We start from the raw sequence: 20,496 nt of genomic DNA, 5'->3' as shown, positions 1-20,496 counted from the left end.
GCTTCTATTGGTAGTTCATTGTTCTGTTGCCTTTTGCATTATTTGTGATTTCCCCCCCAAAAAATCACAACTTGCCATGATCAATAGCCATATAAACAATACCAGAATAGTCTTATATTAAAGAGATGGCTTATGACTGCAAGGAATTTGAACCTATTGAGAAGAAAACTCCTGCGAATCAAGATTGTTTCTGTGCCCAGCTTAATGGCTGCTATGTAGTAGTGTTGCTGATTTATTGATTGGTGAGCCTGTATGGGTTCTCAAAGACAGTCTCCTCTCTTAGAACCAGAGCTCATTCATGAAGTACGTGTTAGATTTCTCATGGATAGATAAAAGAGTGAGATCTACATCTGGAAAGACTTCAAATTTTGTTTTATATACTGGGTTGTGTAACTGTAGGCAAATCATTTAACCTCTGCCTCAGTTTCCTTATCTGTAAAATAAGGGGAAAAGATGCTTGCAAAGCATTTTGAAAATGTTAAGGAACTATGTAAATACTAGGTATTATTTGATCTCTTTACAGATATTACTTATCCATGGTATTGTGGTAAATATTTTTCAACCAGACTGAAATAAAAAAGAGAAAAGCCCCAAGCCAGTAATAGAGTTTTTAGAGAGAGAGAATATTGAGAGAGATTGGTATCTCTCAGCAAATCTGAATCATTAGGTTTTTCTCCCAACCTAAGACAATTGATTGAGAGTTTTCTCCTCTTTTTATACCCTAACATTATATTATTCAAGATCTCAATTCTATCGTCAACCCCCAATCTCAGTGGGCGAGTGATACAGTTGGAAACAATGGACAGGAGATCTATTTTCTAGCAGTGATTGGCTTCTCTCTTCTTGAACAGGTATCTCAGCTTCTTATTGAGTCTTGGTTGGTTGGGGTGACCTTCAAATTGATATGCTAACAATGTCCCTCAGTCAAGAGTCAGCACATTTTCCAAGGCCCCCACCACTCATCATCTGGACACGTCTTATATGGTTGATTAGCTTTCCACTTACTTGATGAATTGCACACCCTATTGCAAAATGCTAGCTCATAAAGAGTTATAGTAGAAAGAGGAAGTAGCTAGATTTGCCACATTGTTTAAAATTTTTCCTTATAAAATATGTTTATTAGAATTCTATTCTTATTAAAAATTTGTTAATCACTAATTAATCATTGTCCCAAACCAGTCATTTATTGTGGCTAAATATTGAATAATTGTGATAACTGGCGTTTCTTTTGAAGAGTCGAGGGTTTAGGGATTCTCATTGTCTTCACTATCATAGTAAAAAAATATTACTTATCCATTATTAACCCATTGGGAATGGGTTGCCTTTTTTTTCATGAACATGCATGTATATGCATGCATACACACACATTCCCAGAAAGAGGATAGATTTGACAAACTGTCAGTTCATTCCTTATCTGTATTAAAAAGAAAGTCTGTGTTACATCCTGTGGACTTAGTAGAGCAGGAGCTGCAGGATACAGAATTCCCTTTGGGAAGGGGCCTTGGCCCAATTTTGGCCTCATTGTTTTATGTTTTCTCTAGATTCTTTACCTGCAGCATTACTCCCCCACCACCATGCATTTGTACAAGCCTTTGATGCTTCCAGAACAATTGTTTAAGTGAGATTAGAGGAGAATCCTATTTTGAGACAGTATTTTTCTCTTTATTTTGTTACTCTTTCTGTTAAAAGACAATGCAATTATTAAACAATTTCATTTAGAAAACACTGTTAAGCATTGCTTATTTTCTTATTTATTGCATGTATTAGCTTTTATATCATACCTATTACATAGTTCAAAAGGATCTGAGGCATTTTATGAGAATCTAGCATCATGCAAAATAGTGGGAACACTAGATAAATCATCTATTGTAAGCAGAAGAAATTGATAACCCCGACACTTGAAAAAACTAATTGCTATAGTTGGGCCCTGAGTTTGACTCCAGAAATTTTGGGCAGCTAAATAATAAGCAAATGATTCATTTTCTGATAAAAGAAAGCTTATCTGTATTATATACAGAAAGAACATATAGCACATGCACCCTTCAGGTTTTTTTTTAACACACAGCTTTTGAGCACAGTTTATAGAATTTTGCTCTGAAGTTTTAGAAAAGTCCTTGAAAATAAAATCTTACAGATAGTAGGTATTTAACAAATGCTTGTTTAATTTTTGAATTAAATTGGTGATTGTTGTATGAACGTCTCCAGAGATTGATAATATATTAAATCTGAGTTTAGTGAAAATATATCTACAAGAGAACTGAGTAAGCCCATTGAATCTGAGTTGGAAAGAACTCTGGGGCAAGTGACCACGTACATTGTTTTATTGTTATGATTTCATATGGAGATGAATCTTGAATTATCTAGAAGAATAAATTGGTTTATGTATTAATTATACCATATTTCTAAAATATTGTAATATCAGATACTTTAAATGAGTCTGACAAAGACTGAAGGCATGCCTAAATACTCTGTTTTGTTAGTTAAAGTTGATTAATACTTTAGATATTAGAAATAAGGTTTTTCAAGCTGACATTCTAGAAAAGGTCAACTCATGTAGCAAGGTTATAAGCAGTAGGGGATACCTGTTGGTAGAAAAAGTGTTTCCAAATGTCTCTTATTAAACACTTAGGAGGGTTTTTTCCCTTAAACACTTGTAGAGAGAATTTGTTGAGACAACAAAAATGTCCAAATCTTTTATATGTATGAAGAGAGTTTATCCTAAAAAAATTTAGGGCTGCTATTATATAATATCACTCTCTTTTCTTTTCAACCCTTACCTTCTGTCTTGGAGTCAATACTTGGTATTGGTTCCAAGGCAGAAGAGTGGTAAGAACTAGGCAATGGGAGTTAAGTGACTCCTGCAGGGTCACACAGCTAGGAAGTGTCTGAGGCCATTTTTTAATCTAGGACCTACTGACTCTAGGTCTGGCTCTCAATCCACTGAGCTACACAGCTGCTTCAACTCTTATTTCTAAAATAGTGCACCTTTTAGAAATAAAAAGGGCAGTGTTCTTTGAGTCATGAGACCTGGGTTTATGTCCTTAAAAACTGTATCAGTTCATCCCTCTGGCTGTTTTTTGTTTTTGTTTTTTTAATGCTTATCTTCTGACTGTGAAGACTAGACAGTTGGAATTAAATGACTTAGCCAGGGGCCACACAGCTATGAAGTGTCTGAGACCAGATTTAAATCCAGATTCTCTTGACTCTAGGCCTGGTGCTTTCTCCATTGTGCTACCTAGCTTCTTAATCTCAATTTCTTCATCTCTATAGGAATACTAAAGTATACCTGGAACCTAAGCCATCTTTAATCTGGCGTGCTGGACCTCTCTTTTTCTGTCATCATGAGCCTTGTAATAGCATTTTTTTTTAAACCCTTATCTTCCATCTTGGAGTCAATGCTGTGTAGAGGCAGAAGAGTGACAAGGGCTAGGCAATGGGGGTTAAGTAACTTGCCCAGGGTCACATAGCTAGGGAGTGTCTGAGGTCAGATTTGAACCCAGGATCTCCTGTCTCTAGGCCTGGCTCTCAATCCACTGAGCCACCCAGATGCCTCCCCTCCCCCACCTGTAATAGCATTTTATTTATTTACCTTACTGGGTTGTTCAGAGGAGACCTTTATGCAGTTTGCAAGTGTTCCCATTATTAATATTGCCCTACAGACTTTCTTTCAGTGCCCTTTTGAGCTCTTGTGGATAATGGCAACTACTTCATAAGATTGTTGTAAGGATCAAATGAAATAATGAATGTAAAGTGCTTTGCAGACTTTTAAAACATAAATGTCTGCCATTATTATTAGACTTCTTAAATTTGTTATTTAACTGATTTATTATTTTATTTATATATACACAAATGAAATTCTCTCATTTTATCCTTACTACAACCTTATCAGGAAATATAGCAAATGTTGTTATCCCTATTTTACATATGAAAAAACTAAGGTTTGCTTTGGTTGTGACTTGCTCCAAGATTTTACTGCTATTAAATGGTAGTACCAGGACTTTTAATTCTTATCTAGAGATTCTGAGTTCAGTCAGTGTAATTATATCAAGTTACCTGTAAATTGCAAAATATACATATACATTGTTTGGATCAATTGATTCATTGGATGGGATTATTTAAAATAATACTGTTAAGACTCAGAGTTATTGACTTGTTCATGCTAATACAATTAATGTCAGTGACAGGATTTGACCCCACATTTTTCTGATTCCAATTTTCCTATTTTTTTATTTTACTATACCATAGTATTTTTCTAATGAAGGGGAATTGTGACAGAATGGTAGAGTGGTATATTTGAAAACAAAAGACTTTCCTTCAAATCTTGCCCCGGACTATGTCATCCTGAATAAATCATTTAATATGTTTCCTAATATACCAAGATAGGGACAAAAATACCTTAGCTTATATAGGATTATGAGAATTAAATAAGAAAATATGCCTAACTCTGTTTTGCAAACTTGATGTATAAATGTGAGCTAATTCCTTTGGGGGAAAAAACCCTATATGAATAACGATATCCCAGAGTGCTCATCATCTTTGTTCTTATCAGTTAAGTGCAAATCTTGCCATTGGGTTTTGTTTTCATATAGGCTTTTTTAAATAGATGCATTTTTTTAATGAAATATCACTCCAAAATCCCATGATTAAAAGCCAATTCTTTTAGTTTTTCTAGTTGGGATAATCAACTTTCAGACTATCTACTTTTCTTAGGTATTTAGTTAAAGAGAATGCTTCTTCTAAAAAGACAAGCCTCAGGAGGACAATCAGGGAATTAAAGAGAGAATCTATTTATTATCTCATTATTTCAGTTGTGGATCAGTGATATTGAAGATCAAAGGGAAATGATTACTTTTAGCATGGTCTAGGGTGATAGATTACTAAATAGTTAATAATAAGTTTGACCAGATGTTTTCCTCTTTGGTTCAAGCAGTTATTCCTGGAGAGAGAGAGAGAGAGAGAGCGCATAGGGAAACAGTCTTCCGAATCCAGATTTCCTATAGATGAAGCCTTGGGAGAAACCTTGCCAGTCCTGGTGTTCAAGACTCCCAAAATTATTATGCAAGTTGATGGATACTTATAAAATATAACTTTCAGAAGACTATCAAATTGGTTCCAGACATCTGAAAAATCGGTGTGTAAATTAGTAGGTAATATATATATCTATATAAATGTACATATATACATTAAAACATATATAGCAAGTTAGTCTTATGTGGAAGCTGAATCAGAATGGGCAGAAATATGCTCTATGACCAGTAAGCTAAGAGGCTTTTCCTCCTAATGTTAACTGAAATCAGAGTGTTTAGCCCACTTTTCCTTCTACCAAATTTGTTTTCCTCAGGTGCAAGTGAACTCAAAACTCTTTTTTTAAAAAATATTAATCATTTGTGGCTCCCTCAGCATTTATCATGATAATGATAAACACACAGAAGTGCTCAGTGACTTTTGAATAAATTAATGCTGTCGGGATTTTTGCATTTCCTTCCCATCCTGAGATTTTCTATTCTAGAATATTTAGTCAATATGCAATGTTATCAGAAGTTTCCTTCTCACCAGGAAAGATCAATCTTCTTGTCTTTTTTGACTTGACATTTTGAAACTCCATCATTGCCATAATACATTACAATGATGGTGTCAGTCATATTTCATCTGAGCCAATATATATCAACAATTAGATATGGTATAAAATTGACTATAATCTGTAGTTTGGGGCAGGACAGTAAAATTATTTTTGGCCTATCCTGTGGATAAAAGTTATCAACTTGCAAGAAATGTGAAGGGAAATTAAAAGAGGGACAGAATGATTAATTAATGCATTAATACATCAGAAGATAAAAATATTACAGGAATAGACTCCTGGGATAAAATTCCAGGTGAGATGTATGCTCAGGGGAGAAAGGGACAGAGGAACACATTGATTGGGAAATTTGGATTTTGAGACCTGGATCTTAGGCGTAAGTCTGTTTCTTTTGAAATATCTTTATTCCAAATGTAAAACTCTTATTGTTTATTATTTTTAATGTATTTTAGATATCTTTTGTTTTTAATGCAACCTACATTTCTCAATATATCTCCTCACCTCCTCTAAGAGCATCTCTGAGAAGAATTCTCAACCTTTTTTTTAGCCCCTATATCTATTAGCTTTGAGAAAACCCTTCCATATCTCCTATTTAAAGTGAAAGGGAGAATATTCTAGATTTGTCTTATATGTGCACATGAGAAATAAAATAATTTAGTTTTAGTAGAATAATATATTTATTTACTACATATTGCCTGTAGGTTTTTTTTTAAACTCTTACCTTCCATCTTGGAATCAATACTGCGTATTGGTTCCAAAGCAGAAGAGTGGTAAGGGCTAGGCAATGGGGGGTTAAATGACTTGCCCAGGATCACACAGCTGGGAAGGTCAGATTTGAACCTAGGACCTCCTGTCTCTAGGTCTGGCTCTCAATCCACTGAGCTTACCCAGCTGCCACCCCCTCTAGTTCTTGAAAACTTTACATTTGCCTCAGATTGTGAACTCCAGATAAGTTTTTTTTTTTTTTTTTTTTACTCTTGTACTTCGGTGTATCGTCTCATAGGTGGAAGGTTGGTAAGGGTGGGCAATGGGGGTCAAGTGACTTGCCCAGGGTCACACAGCTGGGAAGTGGCTGAGGCTGGGTTTGAACCTAGGACCTCCTGTCTCTAGGCCTGACTCTCACTCCACTGAGCTACCCAGCTGCTCCTCCAGATAAGTTTTTAAAAGTCTTAACAGTTTTAGATATGTGAAGTTCCTGACTTCTACCAGGAAGTGGATGGAGGAGTGAGTGCCTTTTGGAATCTCTTTGGAACCAGGACTGGATCATTTTAATTTCATAGTGTTGTTACAATTTTATTTTTGTTATTCTTTCTCTTTGCATTATCATAGTCATTGTATATATCATTTTTCTAGTTCTGGATACCTCACTTTGCCCAATTTCATTTGTCTTCTCATGCTCATCTGTATTCTTCAAATTCACTCTTTTTTACAACTAATGGTATCAAACTCTAAAATAGAAATGAATCATTGAGAACCACATATTAACTTAGAAAACCAAAATTAACATTATCTATGTTGTATTGTATTTTTATTTATTTTGTTAATCAGTTCCCGTTTATATGTTAATGTGGTTCAGTCTGCCAATAAAGAAGGTTGAGAGTTTGACCACTGTTATCTAAGAAAGTAGGGCAGCTAAGTAGCACTGGACCTGGAGTCAGGAAGATTCATCTTCCTAAGTTCAAATCCAGTCTCAAATGTTTAATAGCTATGTGACTCTGGGTAAGTCACATATTTCTTGCTTGCCTCAGGTTCCTTAGCTGTAAAATAGGAATAATAATAATAACAATAATAATAATAATACCAACTTCCCAGAATTATTGTGAGGATCAAATTAAAGAATTTGAGAAGAAATTGAACTCAGATTTTAAAAAATTAATTATAAAGTGTTCAGCACTATAACTAGCACACAGTATATGCTATAGAAATTATTATTATAAATCTATTCTAAGAGGAGGCTGATGTAAAAGGAATCCTAATTAGTAGTATATTCTTGCTATTCTTTTACTTAGAAATGTGTTTACTAAAAGATTAGACTTGTGAGAGCAATAGCATTGTGATGAGGTTAGTTGGAACAGTAAAAAGATGGAAAAATCTCAAAGACTAGATCAGATGAGTCCAACATGTGGTCTTTTTTCATTGTTCAAAGTAGGCTCACTTCAAACTATTGAATATGACACCAAAACCTTAGAAGTGATATCTTCCTTAGGGTAACCCAAAGATTTTGACCCTGAAGGTAACCCAAAGTCAATATGTTCATCTGGAATAGAGGAGTAAAAAAACAGAAGCTAGTTGCAGCCCTGCTATTTTGTTTATATGTACCAATGACACTGGATGCTCTTAGATAATTAAAACCCCTGGAATGTGGACTACATAAGTATGTGTTCTTCAAAATGAAGGTAAATTACTACATTTTGTATTATTGAATATTATAGGAACTAAAGCATCATTTCCTTCTTTTTATCCATAAATGACCACACTTGAAAAGCTTTCAGACATTACTCAGATGAGTAAATGTATAAGACCTATCAAACACTATTTACATAATCTTACATTGGATTTAAATTGCTATTTTTTCTCCTAATAGTAGGGTAGTTTGTTGATTTTCATAAATATGGCCATTATTCCAGTTTAATTAAATCTTTGTTCATTATTTGTATAATTTATTTATATTGATATTCTGTGCAACTAATTTATTACTTTTGTTATTACTTGTATGACATTTAAAATATTCTGAGAAGAGGTAAATACATTTCTACTTTCTGCCAGTTATGACAAAAATTTAAAAAAAAATCTTTATTGAAGAGCTGAGAGGGTCTCAAGAGCTTAAAAAAATTAGATCTAGTCCCTTACATCTAGTTTGAGATGTAAGGAATTAAAATTAAGCGCTTGACTAAATATATGAGAATTCTAAGATAATACTGTGGTCGCTGATTTAAAAATATAGCTCAAGTCAAATTGACTTTCATTAGATTTATTTACAGAGGTGGAAAGAGTGAAAGTAGAGAAATATAAAGGAGGATATAGTAAGAAGTCTAGCCTGTCACCCTAAATGTTGCTTAGGTCCCTGGCTCAACCCACGCAGGGCTCATTAACCCCTCAGCTAAGGGGACTTGCTGGCAAATTAAACAAGGATTCAACCCACACAGCCTCCTCCAAAAGGGGAGGCCTCTCTGGAACTAATCCCTCCAGAAGCCAGGAAAGGAGGGTGAACAGTCTTATCAGAAGCAGTCCAAGAGCCAGAGTCCCAGGTTGAAGCACCGAATCGTAGCTCCAAGCCACAGGCCCCATCCAAGATCCTCCAAGCCCAAAAATTCAGGCTGAAGACCCCTTTGGACAGGAAGTTCAGGACTTTTATAGTCCTTTTTCTCGTTACTTCCTGTCCCTTCCTCCACTTTATGAGAGCCAGTTGCAGTCTTTAAATTTGCTTAGCACAGCCCAGGGGGTGGTCAGTCACTTCTGGAGTTTTTACCCACTTTAGTAAGTGACTTGTGGACCTCCCCTACTTAGTGTTAAGTAGGGAGTGTTTTCAGTTTTTGTTGATTAATTTAGAAATAGATAAGGGAAGAGTTACTCCTATCTTCACAGAACTAACCTTTTGGGTGCCTTTATTATGCTGATGTTTCATTTTCACTAAAAAGCCACAAAGCCATAAATATAGCAGTTTAGTAAAATGAACCCAGGCTTGAGTTACTTTGGCACTTAGCATTTCTCTTGTTCTCTTGGAGCTTATGCTTTATGTGGCTATATATCTTGTGATTAAACAAATTATATAATAGTCAAGAAGACCTTAATGTAAAGAATCTGTTATGCTGAATATGCTTTGATCATAATTCAATTCAACCAACACATTTGGACATCTCCTATGGACAGGACACTGTAAAATTTTCTGAGAATCTTAAATAAAAAACAAAACTATCCCTTTCCTAAAGGTGCTTTTATTTCATTAAATACTTTGTCTAAAAAACAAATCTGCTTTTTGTCAGGGAGATCAATATCTAATAAATAATTGGTAAGTGTCATATAACCATTTAAAAACTGTCCAATAGAATAAACCTTAATATTTGGGATATTTAAAAACAGCTATCATGTTATCTTTATGCCTGAAATCTCTTTCGTAAACAACCTTAGTTTCTTTAACTGAAACTCATGTGACAGGTTGCAGACTCTTCACAATTATCAGGTGGAATACTCTAGGTTTTCAGGAACTGAGTTCCAAACCTGCATTTCCATCTGCCTATAGGATATTTTTACCTGGATTGTCCCTTGACATTTCAAACTCAACCAAATCTAAGTCTTTCCCCTTATCAGCCGTTTTTTTTTTTTTTGGATGACAGTTTTTCAGCCTGGATTGAATCTAGCTAACTATATGTATTTTTCCATTTTGCTCCACAAATACCTGCTTAAATAAAGTGTCATTTCAAACTTGGCTTATAATCACTTGTAACTACAAAGTACAATGAAATTATTTTTTAAAAACATACTTTTTTATGATTATATGAAAAATATTTTGCATTATAGATCCAAAATTACTGTAAAATGTATCCAATTTACTTGAAGATTTTTAAAATTTTTGCACTTATAATTTTAATATTAAGTGAGGAGTTCAATTAGAAAATAGGAAACACTCATGATTTCACAGTACTCCTAGGATTTGGAAATGAAGGGATCATAGAAGCTATGAAATCCAGTCTCTTCACTTTACAAATGGGGAAACTAAAGCTGAGAGAGGTAAATAACTTGTTTGGGATCACACAGGTGGTAAGAAGTGCAGCCAAGGTTTGAACCTGACCTTCTTCCATTCTATGGCAATGTTTCACAGCATTATCAATCATCATCTTAATCTCTTATCTCCATCTTAACCTATATTCTAGGTTCATCTTTTGGCCTTGACCCATGTACTTACTCTCTTTTCATGCAAAGAAACATGAGAAAACAATAGTCTTTTATTGCTGAAAATGTTATATATTATTTTTATAAATAAATTTTAATTCATATTTTCTGTTTCTTATATCACCTTAGTACCCATTTATCCCTCCTCCTTCCCCTTTTCCTCCTAGAAAGCCATCTCATATGATAAAGGATATTTTTTTTAGAGAGGAAAAGGAAAATCAAAAAGGTGTTAATTTTGTCATTTTTGCCAATTTGCAAGATGAGGTGTAGTTTTGATTTGCCTTTCATTTATTAGTGACTTGTAGCATTATTTCTATGTGGCCGTGGATACTTTGCAGTTTTTCTTTTGTGAAATTTGTCCATATTCTTTGACCATTTATCTTTCAGGAAATGACTATTATTCTTTCATAATTATGTATATCTATATCTAAATAAAATTATTTAAAGTGGCCTTGTTTCTACTCTTCCTTTCATCCCTTATCCCTTTTTCTTTTTTCATATTCCTCCTTCCTCTCCTCCCCTTCAGCTAATCTTGTTCCTTAGTTTTAAATTTTTTCTTTATTGTGACCCTTTCCAAATAGTATTTCTCTTGCTCTCTTCATTATCTACCTTCTCTTTCTATTCACTCTACACTTCATTTGCTGATTGACTTCTATAATTACCTGATCAGTTTCTTCTCTTTATATTCATGTTCTTATGTTCTCCATGAGGAGAACAGGGTGGATTTTGATTGTAAGTTTGTCATATCCTTGGCTCTATGAGTGTGATCTCCCTGCCATCTGTATGGGAGGGATAATGGAGGGGTGCTGAATGAGCTGCCCAAGGGTGAGTGAACAGCAGTTACTGGGGTCTTGAATTTTTGACTTTCCTTTTGGATTTTTGGATTCTGAATGTTCTAGATCAGTGATGGGTGCCAAAGATGGCACACAGAGTGCTCTGTGTGGGCACATGGCATGATGTGCCCATGCACGACCCCTCCACCCAGTTCTTTACTAGAAAGGCAGAGGGACTTGGGCAGAGCTGCTTCCCTCCCCCTCTCCACCATGCCTGATGAAATTTTTTGCCCATCCCCCATCCCTCTACCCAGCAGCAGATGGGAATACATGGTAAGGTGGGTGGCTCACAGGTGACAGAGCTAGAGGAGATCCCAGCACTTGGACCACTCCCCTTCCCCTCTCTGCACTTGCTGAGGACATTCCTCGCTTCACCCTCCCCTCCACCCAACAGGCCAATGGGAGCTCTTTCTCCCTAAGGTGGGGAGAGCATAGCACTGAGTCTCTGGGGATGGGGGGGGGATGGCATGGTACTCAGTCTAGGGGTGGGGTGGGGGTGGGGCCTGGCACTCAGTCTCTAAAAGGTTTGCCATCACTGTCCTAGATCATGGAGACAGCTAAAGGTCTTTCTCTTTTGGAGAGGTTTGAGGAGATGTGGGGATTGAAGAAAATGCCTAGCCTGCTCCCATGATGGTATATATACTCTTGTGTGATAGGAGTGAGGTCACAGCCAAAATCAGCCTGCCTTATCAACCTGACTACCTTTAATAGGTCTGGAAAATCATGGTGTTATTTTAGAGTTATTTCTACTTTCCTAACACTCAGTGTTGAGCAAGAACCTGTTGATTGATTCAAATAAATATTCTTCATATCTGATGTAAAAGAAGCATTATATTAATTTCATTCTCTCCTATGCCATTGTAAATATTTTGTAAAGATTTAATGTACTTTAGTATATTATCATTTGAAATAATAAATGAATTGAAAACATCCTTGATAAAAATATAAGGTAAACAGGTAGTCTTTCACACATAAAAATTTTTCTCTAGTAGATCATATACTTTTAAACCAACAATTTACTGGAAGTTATAAACAGTATAGGGTCCCACTGTTTTTATTGCTTGTTGCCATGAAGTAACATGTAGCCTTGGAGGCTTTCCTCTGACAAAGTATGTCTTATATTCATGTGTCAGAATCATATAAGATTCCCTAAAAGATGTAATAACAGAGATATTTCTCAGATTATTAAGATTAAATCAGTCATAATACAGGGAGATACCTGCTAGCTTATGGTGTTTGGCATTCTCCTGGAAAAATGCCCAACATAGCATAGATTCCACCTGTAAAAGGGATTCCTTATAGATGCTGAGGACTTAGTGATGCTCCTGTTTGTTGATGATATTCTGTTTCTTGGATAAAGCTCTGGAATATTTCAGAACTATTGAAATGAGACTAATAATCACTCTAAAGATCTGGGCCTAATTATACACACTGAAAAAGCCAACAGGAATAAAAATGCTTTAGGTTATGGCATATTGTTAGTCCAAAATTTTATATATATATATATATAAATTAGAGACAGTGGCAGAATAGAATCATTCAGTCAAATAATAAGTTTATTAAATAACCTTCTGTGTCCCAGGCACTATGGCTCTAGGGATGGATATAAGGACAAAGAAGAAACTTGAAACTCTGCCCTGGTCCCTCTTCTCTTCTCCCTCTATAGGATTTTACTAGGTGATCTCATCAGTTCCAGTGGATTCAATTATCATCTCTGTGCTGATGATTCTTATTTAGATCTGTTTTTTTAGCTCCAGCCTCTGTGTGACCCCCCCTCCTCCAGTTTCACATCTGCTTATTAGATGTATTCCATAGACATATTAAACTAAACATATCTAAGAGATAATATTACTATCTCCAAAACCTTCTTTTCTTCCTAATTTTCAAGGTTGTCATCATTCTCCCAGGCACCTACGCTCAATTCTTTGATGTCATCCTTGACTCCTCACTCTCTTTAACCTCCCCTTTCCAATTTGTTGCCAGGTCCTGTCATTTCTACCTTAATAACATTTCTAGTATACTCCCCTTTCTCTGCACTGGCATATTCAAAATACAGTTTCAGTATTCAGTTGGTTCGTCTCTCAGGCTCACATCTCTCCTTTCTCTAGGCCATCTTTAATTCATCTGTGATTGTGATCTTCCTAAAGCATAGGTCTGACCATGTCACCCCTCCCTCAACTCACTACCTTTCACTGGCTTCCTGCTACCTCCATGATCAAAGATAAAATCCTATATATGGCTTTTTATACTAGGCCACTTCTCCCCACCTTTTCAGTCTCTTATACTTTTTTCAGCTTCATATACTCTGTGATCCAGTAACACTAGCCTCCTTGCTATTCCTCCAAGAATCCAGTCCAATCCAATCCATTAAACAGTACCAAATTGATACAATTTTAGAAATAATGGATGATTGGGAGCAATATTGCCTTTATAAAGCTGAAAGAAATAATTGTAGGCAAAGCCAGTTTAAAGAATGCTTAGTGAAAAACTTCAAGTACATTTTTTAGAGACATTTAAGAATTTTAAATGGAAGGATAACAAAAAGAGGAAATTTCTAAAAGGTTGGCACACATTTTTATAACAAACCGTTCACCATCAAGGAGAGTAGAACTACCATACTTTGACTCTAACATCACAGTCCCAGTTGTTTTTATGGAGGGAATAGAAATGGCCCCATTGAGAACAAATTTGTTTTTTATCCGTGAAAACTTACTTCCGTGCTTCACTTGACAAAACTGTGAGTATCACAAGGATTTTAAAGAAAACCAAAAGATAACCAAAGGTGATGAAAAATTCCAAACTTTATTAATATAAAAATGCCCCCAAAGGGTCAACAACTATAGACTTGCAGCCCTGCTTTCACTTCTATTCAAATGATTTATAAGAAGCATCTGCACAAATATTTATTCCTAACAAGTAATGGACAGATGGGCTTTTTTGCAAGCAGTTTTCCATATTGAACCACATCTTCATGCAACTTGTTGAAAGAGCTAGAATATACATAATTACATTGTATTTACTTATTGATTTTGAAAAATAATTTGGTTTGGTGAAGTAAAACCGAAGACTTTCTTCATATGTTCTAAGATATTTATAGCAGCCCTATTTGTGGTGGTAAAGCATTGTAAATTGAAGGGATGTCCATCAATTGGCTAACAGTTATATCAACTGTAGTACATGATTGTGATGGAATATTCTTGTGCCACATAAAATGATCAGTGGGTTAAGTTTTTATAAACTTGGAAAGATTTATGTGAAGTAACTAAGAATAAAATGAGTAGAAACATGTACTACAGTTGATATAACTGTTAGCCAATTGATGGACATCCCTTCAATTTACAATGCTTAGAAATATCCAGAAACTGATCTCACTCTCCTTCTCCAGTTCAGTTCTAGACCCAAACCAATGTCAATCTGTACTGTTTGTTTTCTACTCCCCCGCCTCACCTCTTGATATAAACATAGATTATATTTGAATGCATATCTCCTCTATCAGATATCATATGTTTCCTACAGTGGTCCAAATAGTGGTCCATTCTAATTCTTTTGGGTGGCTATAGATATCTTTCAGAAAGCTCTGGCATCAATCTTAGAACATATGAATTCTTTTTCTTTTTCCCTGATCTCCTTGGGAAATGTCAACAGTTTGGCCTAAGATGGTGATAGCAAACCTATGACACACATGTAGCCATTTTCGATGACATGCAGCCACATACAGATAAGTACGGGGCCGCATGCTGAGGATGAAACATTTGCTGAAGTGTAGTGTAGACACTCTGTGCACTATAGATGACAATTCTACCTATATTAACTTACCTGTTTTGGTTTATTAAGTAGAGTTATATATAACAATTTTACATTTTCATTATTTAAACTATAAATATCCTGAAGTTATGGTGTTTTTTTTTTCTTGAAGTGACAACACCACCCAAGTTATGCTCGGGTTTTTGGCGAATTTTGACACACCAAACTCAAAAGGTTGCCCATCACTGGTCTAAGTTTTAACTGTTTTATAACCCTGAGCATATTTTAAAATTGCTCTCCAAAATGGTTGAATCAATTCACATTTCTACCAGCAGTGTATTAGTGTCCCCATTTTTATACCTCTCCTCCAATATTGGTCATTTTGCCCTTTTTATTTATTTAGAATATTTTTCCATGGTTATATGATTCATGTTCTTTTGCTCCCCTCTTCTCTTCCCTTTCCTGGAGCTGACAAGCAATTCCCGTGGATTATACATGTATCATTGTTCAGAACCTATTTCTATATTATTCATATTTGCAGTAAAGTGATCTTTTAACGCCAAAACCCCAATCATATCCCCATTGAATCACATGATTGGTCATATATTTTTCTTCTGTGTTTCTGCTCCCACAGTTCTTTCTTTGGATGTGAATAGCGATAAGTTCCTCAGGATTGTCCTGGATCATTGCATTGCTGCTAGTAGAAAAGTCTGTTACATTTGATTGTGCCACAGTGTATCTGTCTCTGTGTACAATGTTCTCCTGGTTCTGCTCCTTTTGCTCTGCATCAATTCCTGGAGTTCTTTCCAGTGCACATGGAATTCCTCCAGTTCATTATTCCTTTTAGAACAATAATATTCCATCACCATCAGATACCACAATTTGTTCAGCCATTCCCCAATCAAGAGACACTCCCTCATTTTCCAATTTTTTGCCACCACAAAGAGCACAGCTATAAATATTTTTGTACAAATCTTTTTCCTTATTATATCTTGGGGTACAAACCCAGCAGTGGTATGGCTGGATCAGAGGGAATGAATTCTTTTAAAGCTCTTTGTGCATAATGCCAAATTGCCTTCCAGAATGATTGGATTAATTCACAATTCCACCAGCAATGCATTGGTGTCCCAATTTTGCCATATCCCCTCTAACATTTGTTATTTTCTTTTACTGTCATATTGGCCAGTCTGATAGGTATAAAGTGGTACCTCAGTGTTGTATTAATTTGCATTTATCTAATCAGGAGGGATTTAGAATACTTTTTAATGTGCTTATTAGTAGTTTTGATTTCTTCATGTGAAAACTGCCTATTCATGTCACTTAACCATTTGTCGATTGGGGAATGGCTTGATTTTTTAATAAATTTGACTTAGTTCCTTATATGTTTGGGAAATTAAACCTTTGTCAGAGAGTTTTGTTATAAAAATGTTTTCCCAGTATGTTGCTTTCCTTCTAATTTTGGTTGCATTGGTTTTGTTTGTACAAAACCTTTTTAATTTGGTAGAATCAAAGTTATTCATTTTACATTTTGTAATGTTCTCTATCTCTTTCTTGGTTTTAAATTCCTTCCTTTCCCAGAGATCTGACAGCTATACTATTCTTTGTTCACTTAATTTATTTATGATTTTGCTTTTTATATTTAAGTCATTTATCCTTTTTGAATTTCTTGGTCTAGGTTGTAAGATGTTGATCTAAACCTATTTTTTTCCCATACTGTTTTCCAATTTTCCCAGCAGTTTTTGTCAAATTGTGAAGTCTTGTCCTAAAAACTGGGGTTATCAAACACTGGCTTGCTGAGGTCATTAATCCCAAGTCTATTCCACTGATCCACCCTTCTGTCTTGTTTTGATGACCACTGCTTCTTGTTTTGATGACCACTGCTTTATAGTACAGTTTAAGATCTGATACTCCTAGGTCCCCATCCTTCACATTTTTTTCCCTTGATATTCTTGATCTTTTGTTCTTCCAGATGAACTTTGTTATAATTTTTTCTAATTGTATGAGAAAGTTTTTTAGTTAATCTAGGCAATTTATATTTTTGCAAATATTCACCCATTTAACCTAGATTGTTATATTTATTGACATATAATTGGCCAAAATAGTTCTTAATAATTACCTTCATTTACTCTTCATTAGAGGTGAGATCACCCTTTTCATCTTTTGATATTGTTAAATTTACTTTTCTTCTTTCTTTTTTTTATTAGATTAACCAGTACTTTATTTTTCTAGCATTTCATTCATTTCTTTCTTATTTCTTTTTTGGTTTGATTTATCCAGTTCTAAAAGGGGAAGGTTGAGATCCCCCACTACAATGGTCTTAATATCCATTTCCTCCTTGTTCTCCTTTAATTTTCCTTTAGAAATCTAAATACTTTACCATTTGGTACATTAATGTTTAGTAATGATATTACTTCATTGTTTATAATACCCGTTAGCAAAATGTAATTTCCTTCTTTATTCTTTTAATCAGATAAATTTCTATTTTTTCTGTGTCTAGTATCATAATTGCTATTTTGTCTGTGTCTGGTATCATGATTGCTACTCTTGCTTTTTTTTACTTAAGATGACACATAATAAATTCTGCTCCAGCCTTTTACCTTGAATCTGTGTGTGTCACCCTGTCTCAAATGTATTTCTTATAAACAACATATAGTGGGATTCTGGTTTTTAATCTATTCTCCCATCAGCTTCCATTTTATGGGTGAATTCATCCCATTTATATTCAGTGTTTTGATTACTGAGTATTACCTTCTATAGTATTATCCCCTTTAGATCCTACTCTTTTCCCTTTCTCTCTGTTCTTCTTCACCAGTATTTTTATTTTTGTCACCCACCCCCCCACTTCACCCTCCCTCCAATGATTGGCCCCCATGAAAAAGGAAAGAGACAAGAACCCACTATAAAAGACCCTGAATTTCTGGGGCTAAAGGAGGCTTCAAGAAGAAGTTGGACTGGGGCAGCTGGGTAGCTCAGTGGATTGAGAGCCAGGCCTAGAGACGGGAGGTCCTAGGTTCAAATCCGGCCTCAGACACTTCCCAGCTGTGTGACCCTGGGCAAGTCACTTGACCCCCATTGCCTACCCTTACCACTCTTCCACCTATAAGTCAATACACAGAAGTTAAGGGTTTGAAATAAAAAATAATATTTAATTAAAAAAAAGAAGAAGAAGTTGGACTTCAGATGGAAGTCAGCTTCAAGAAGGTTAGCTCAAGGAAGAAAGTCATCTTCAAGAATCATCTTCAGCTCGAGTCATTGTCTTGATCCGCCTCTTAGAGGGAATTGGGGGAGTGGATAGCTGGCTGTCCCTTCCTGTCTTCTGGAGAGAGTTTAATTCCTGTTGAAGGTCAGCAAGTCCTGGCTGAGTGGAGCACCTGAGCAATATTTAGTTAGATAGGTTAATATCTTTTCTACCCTTTTGTATTTCTCTGCTTTCACACTTTCCACTTCTATTGTAAATAAAAGCTATTAAAGTCATTTCAACTTTGAGCAATAATACTTTGAATCAGCAACCACCATTATTTATAATCTTCATATATTTTAGTCTACCATTAATTTTTACCTTACAATTCTTAAGTGTTTCATCAATGTAACTTAAGGTCCTCTCCCAGTAATATTATTAAATCCCAGCAATACTCTTTAAATTGTCTTCATTTCTTTTTAAGTGGCATACATGGATTTCTTATTTTCATAGGTAGTTCAGTCAAAATTTCCTTATGTAATAGCTCTTATTTAAATGCCCCATAGTTTATCCCTTCCATCTTGGTTCTAGTAGTCTCTTAGTTGTTAGATTGCTCTTCAGCAAGGATGATATAATTTTATTTTCCCCAGTGCATTGCATTTAATAGGTACTTAATGAAATGAACAAAAAAGCATTTACTAAGTGCCTATTGGAGACAACTGGATGGCTTAGTGAGTAGTACATGGGCCTGAATTCAGGAAGATGTAGTTCTGGCCTCAGAAACTCACTAGCTGTATGTATTGTCTACAAATCATTTAATCTTTGTTTATCTAATCCCCTGGAGAAGGAAATGGCAGACCATTCCAATATTTTTGCCAATAAAACCCCACATGGGGTTACAAAGTATTAGACAAAACTGAATGTCAAGCGTTTCCTCTGTTCCAAGCACTGTTTTTAAGTGCTCGGGATACTAATATAGTCCCTGTCCTAATGGAGCTTATATTCTAATGGAACAGAAAACACAAAGGGGAGTGGTGGCTAAAGAGAAACCTGGGTCCGGAAAGTTACCTTGATTGTGAGTTGATGTTTTGTAAGGTTTTGGGGGAAATAGTCCTTCATTCAGGGACAACAACTGGAATTGATTCGAGTTAGGGAAGAATAAGGTTTCTTATGATTTGGGAAGTTGTTTGATAAGGCTTTGAAAGAGATGTCCAGAGCCTTTCCGGAAATAGTTAATCTGGAGAAGCAGCCACCAATCAGGGCAGACCTTGTGAGGAAACTAACGGTAAGAAAGCTAAAGGGCAGAAATGCATGTCAATCAGAGACAAAGATGGATTCAATATACTATACCATTTTCTTTTTACACAAATTGGGCAAGTTTTATACCTCTTAATAAATAATGTAAACAGAATGTGAGGAAAACTTCATTAATTCGGTCATCCAACAAACAATTTCCTACATGTTCACCAGACTTGCTTTTCAATCCTTTTGTTCTCTCACTGTTAGTGTCCTCACTAGCAAGACAGTGATATCATCTTTGAAGTACAATATAGTTATAAAAATGACCACTTTTAAAATATAAGTTATGCTCTTAATGACCAGCTCTTTAAAATATAATATTTAATTTTTGGTTTAAAGTTAGGACAGGGCTAGATAGTGTTCTCAAGAATTGAAATAATGTACTTGACAACTCCTAAGCAGTGAGCAGCCAGTTAAGAATGCTATTGAAATTAAAAGCCATATTAAAATCAAGGATTTATATGAAATCCTTTTCACAGAAATCCTTATCAGACCTGGAAGGAGCCTTCATGTTATGCTCATGCTCTATAGTATATGACATTTACTGATAAACATATTCAAGTAGTAATTCATAGTTGTTTATGCTCTAAAATGAAGAAGATTCATTTTTCTTGAAAATCACAATTACAAAGTAGGAAACAAAGGTTCCAAGGGAGAGCTTATATATTAAGGGAACTGAAATTAACTCTGTGTTCTCAAGAAATAAGTTTTTGATATTTCCTTTCCAACAATACTTCAGAAACACAGATAAAATTATTTCCTGTCTCTCAGTTTCCTGTATCCATGGTAACCTCTGTGTTGCACATTCACTGTAGAGGCACCAATGGGAAGAACACTATTTCCTGAGTGCACCAGGGAAAAAAATATGGTAAAAGAATGGAGTTTAACAATGTCTTACAACTCATTTTCAAAGAAAATTTATTCACCGGTCATATGAGCAGCAATAAGATGAACTTCTGTTTCTTGGTAAGAAA

General features: G+C 35.3%; 1 protein-coding gene across 1 annotated transcript in view; it reads left to right on the top strand.

Moving 5' to 3' along the window:
* IPO11 (importin 11) overlaps nucleotides 1–20,496 on the top strand; it is a 222,537-nt gene that overhangs the window by 150,457 nt on the left and 51,584 nt on the right. The window lies entirely within an intron of this gene.

The sequence above is a fragment of the Gracilinanus agilis genome, chromosome 1 (assembly GCF_016433145.1).
Source record: "Gracilinanus agilis isolate LMUSP501 chromosome 1, AgileGrace, whole genome shotgun sequence".
Lineage (NCBI taxonomy): Eukaryota > Metazoa > Chordata > Mammalia > Didelphimorphia > Didelphidae > Gracilinanus > Gracilinanus agilis.
The sequence above is the reverse complement of the archived record's forward strand: the minus strand, read 5'-3'. Positions and strand labels throughout refer to the sequence as shown.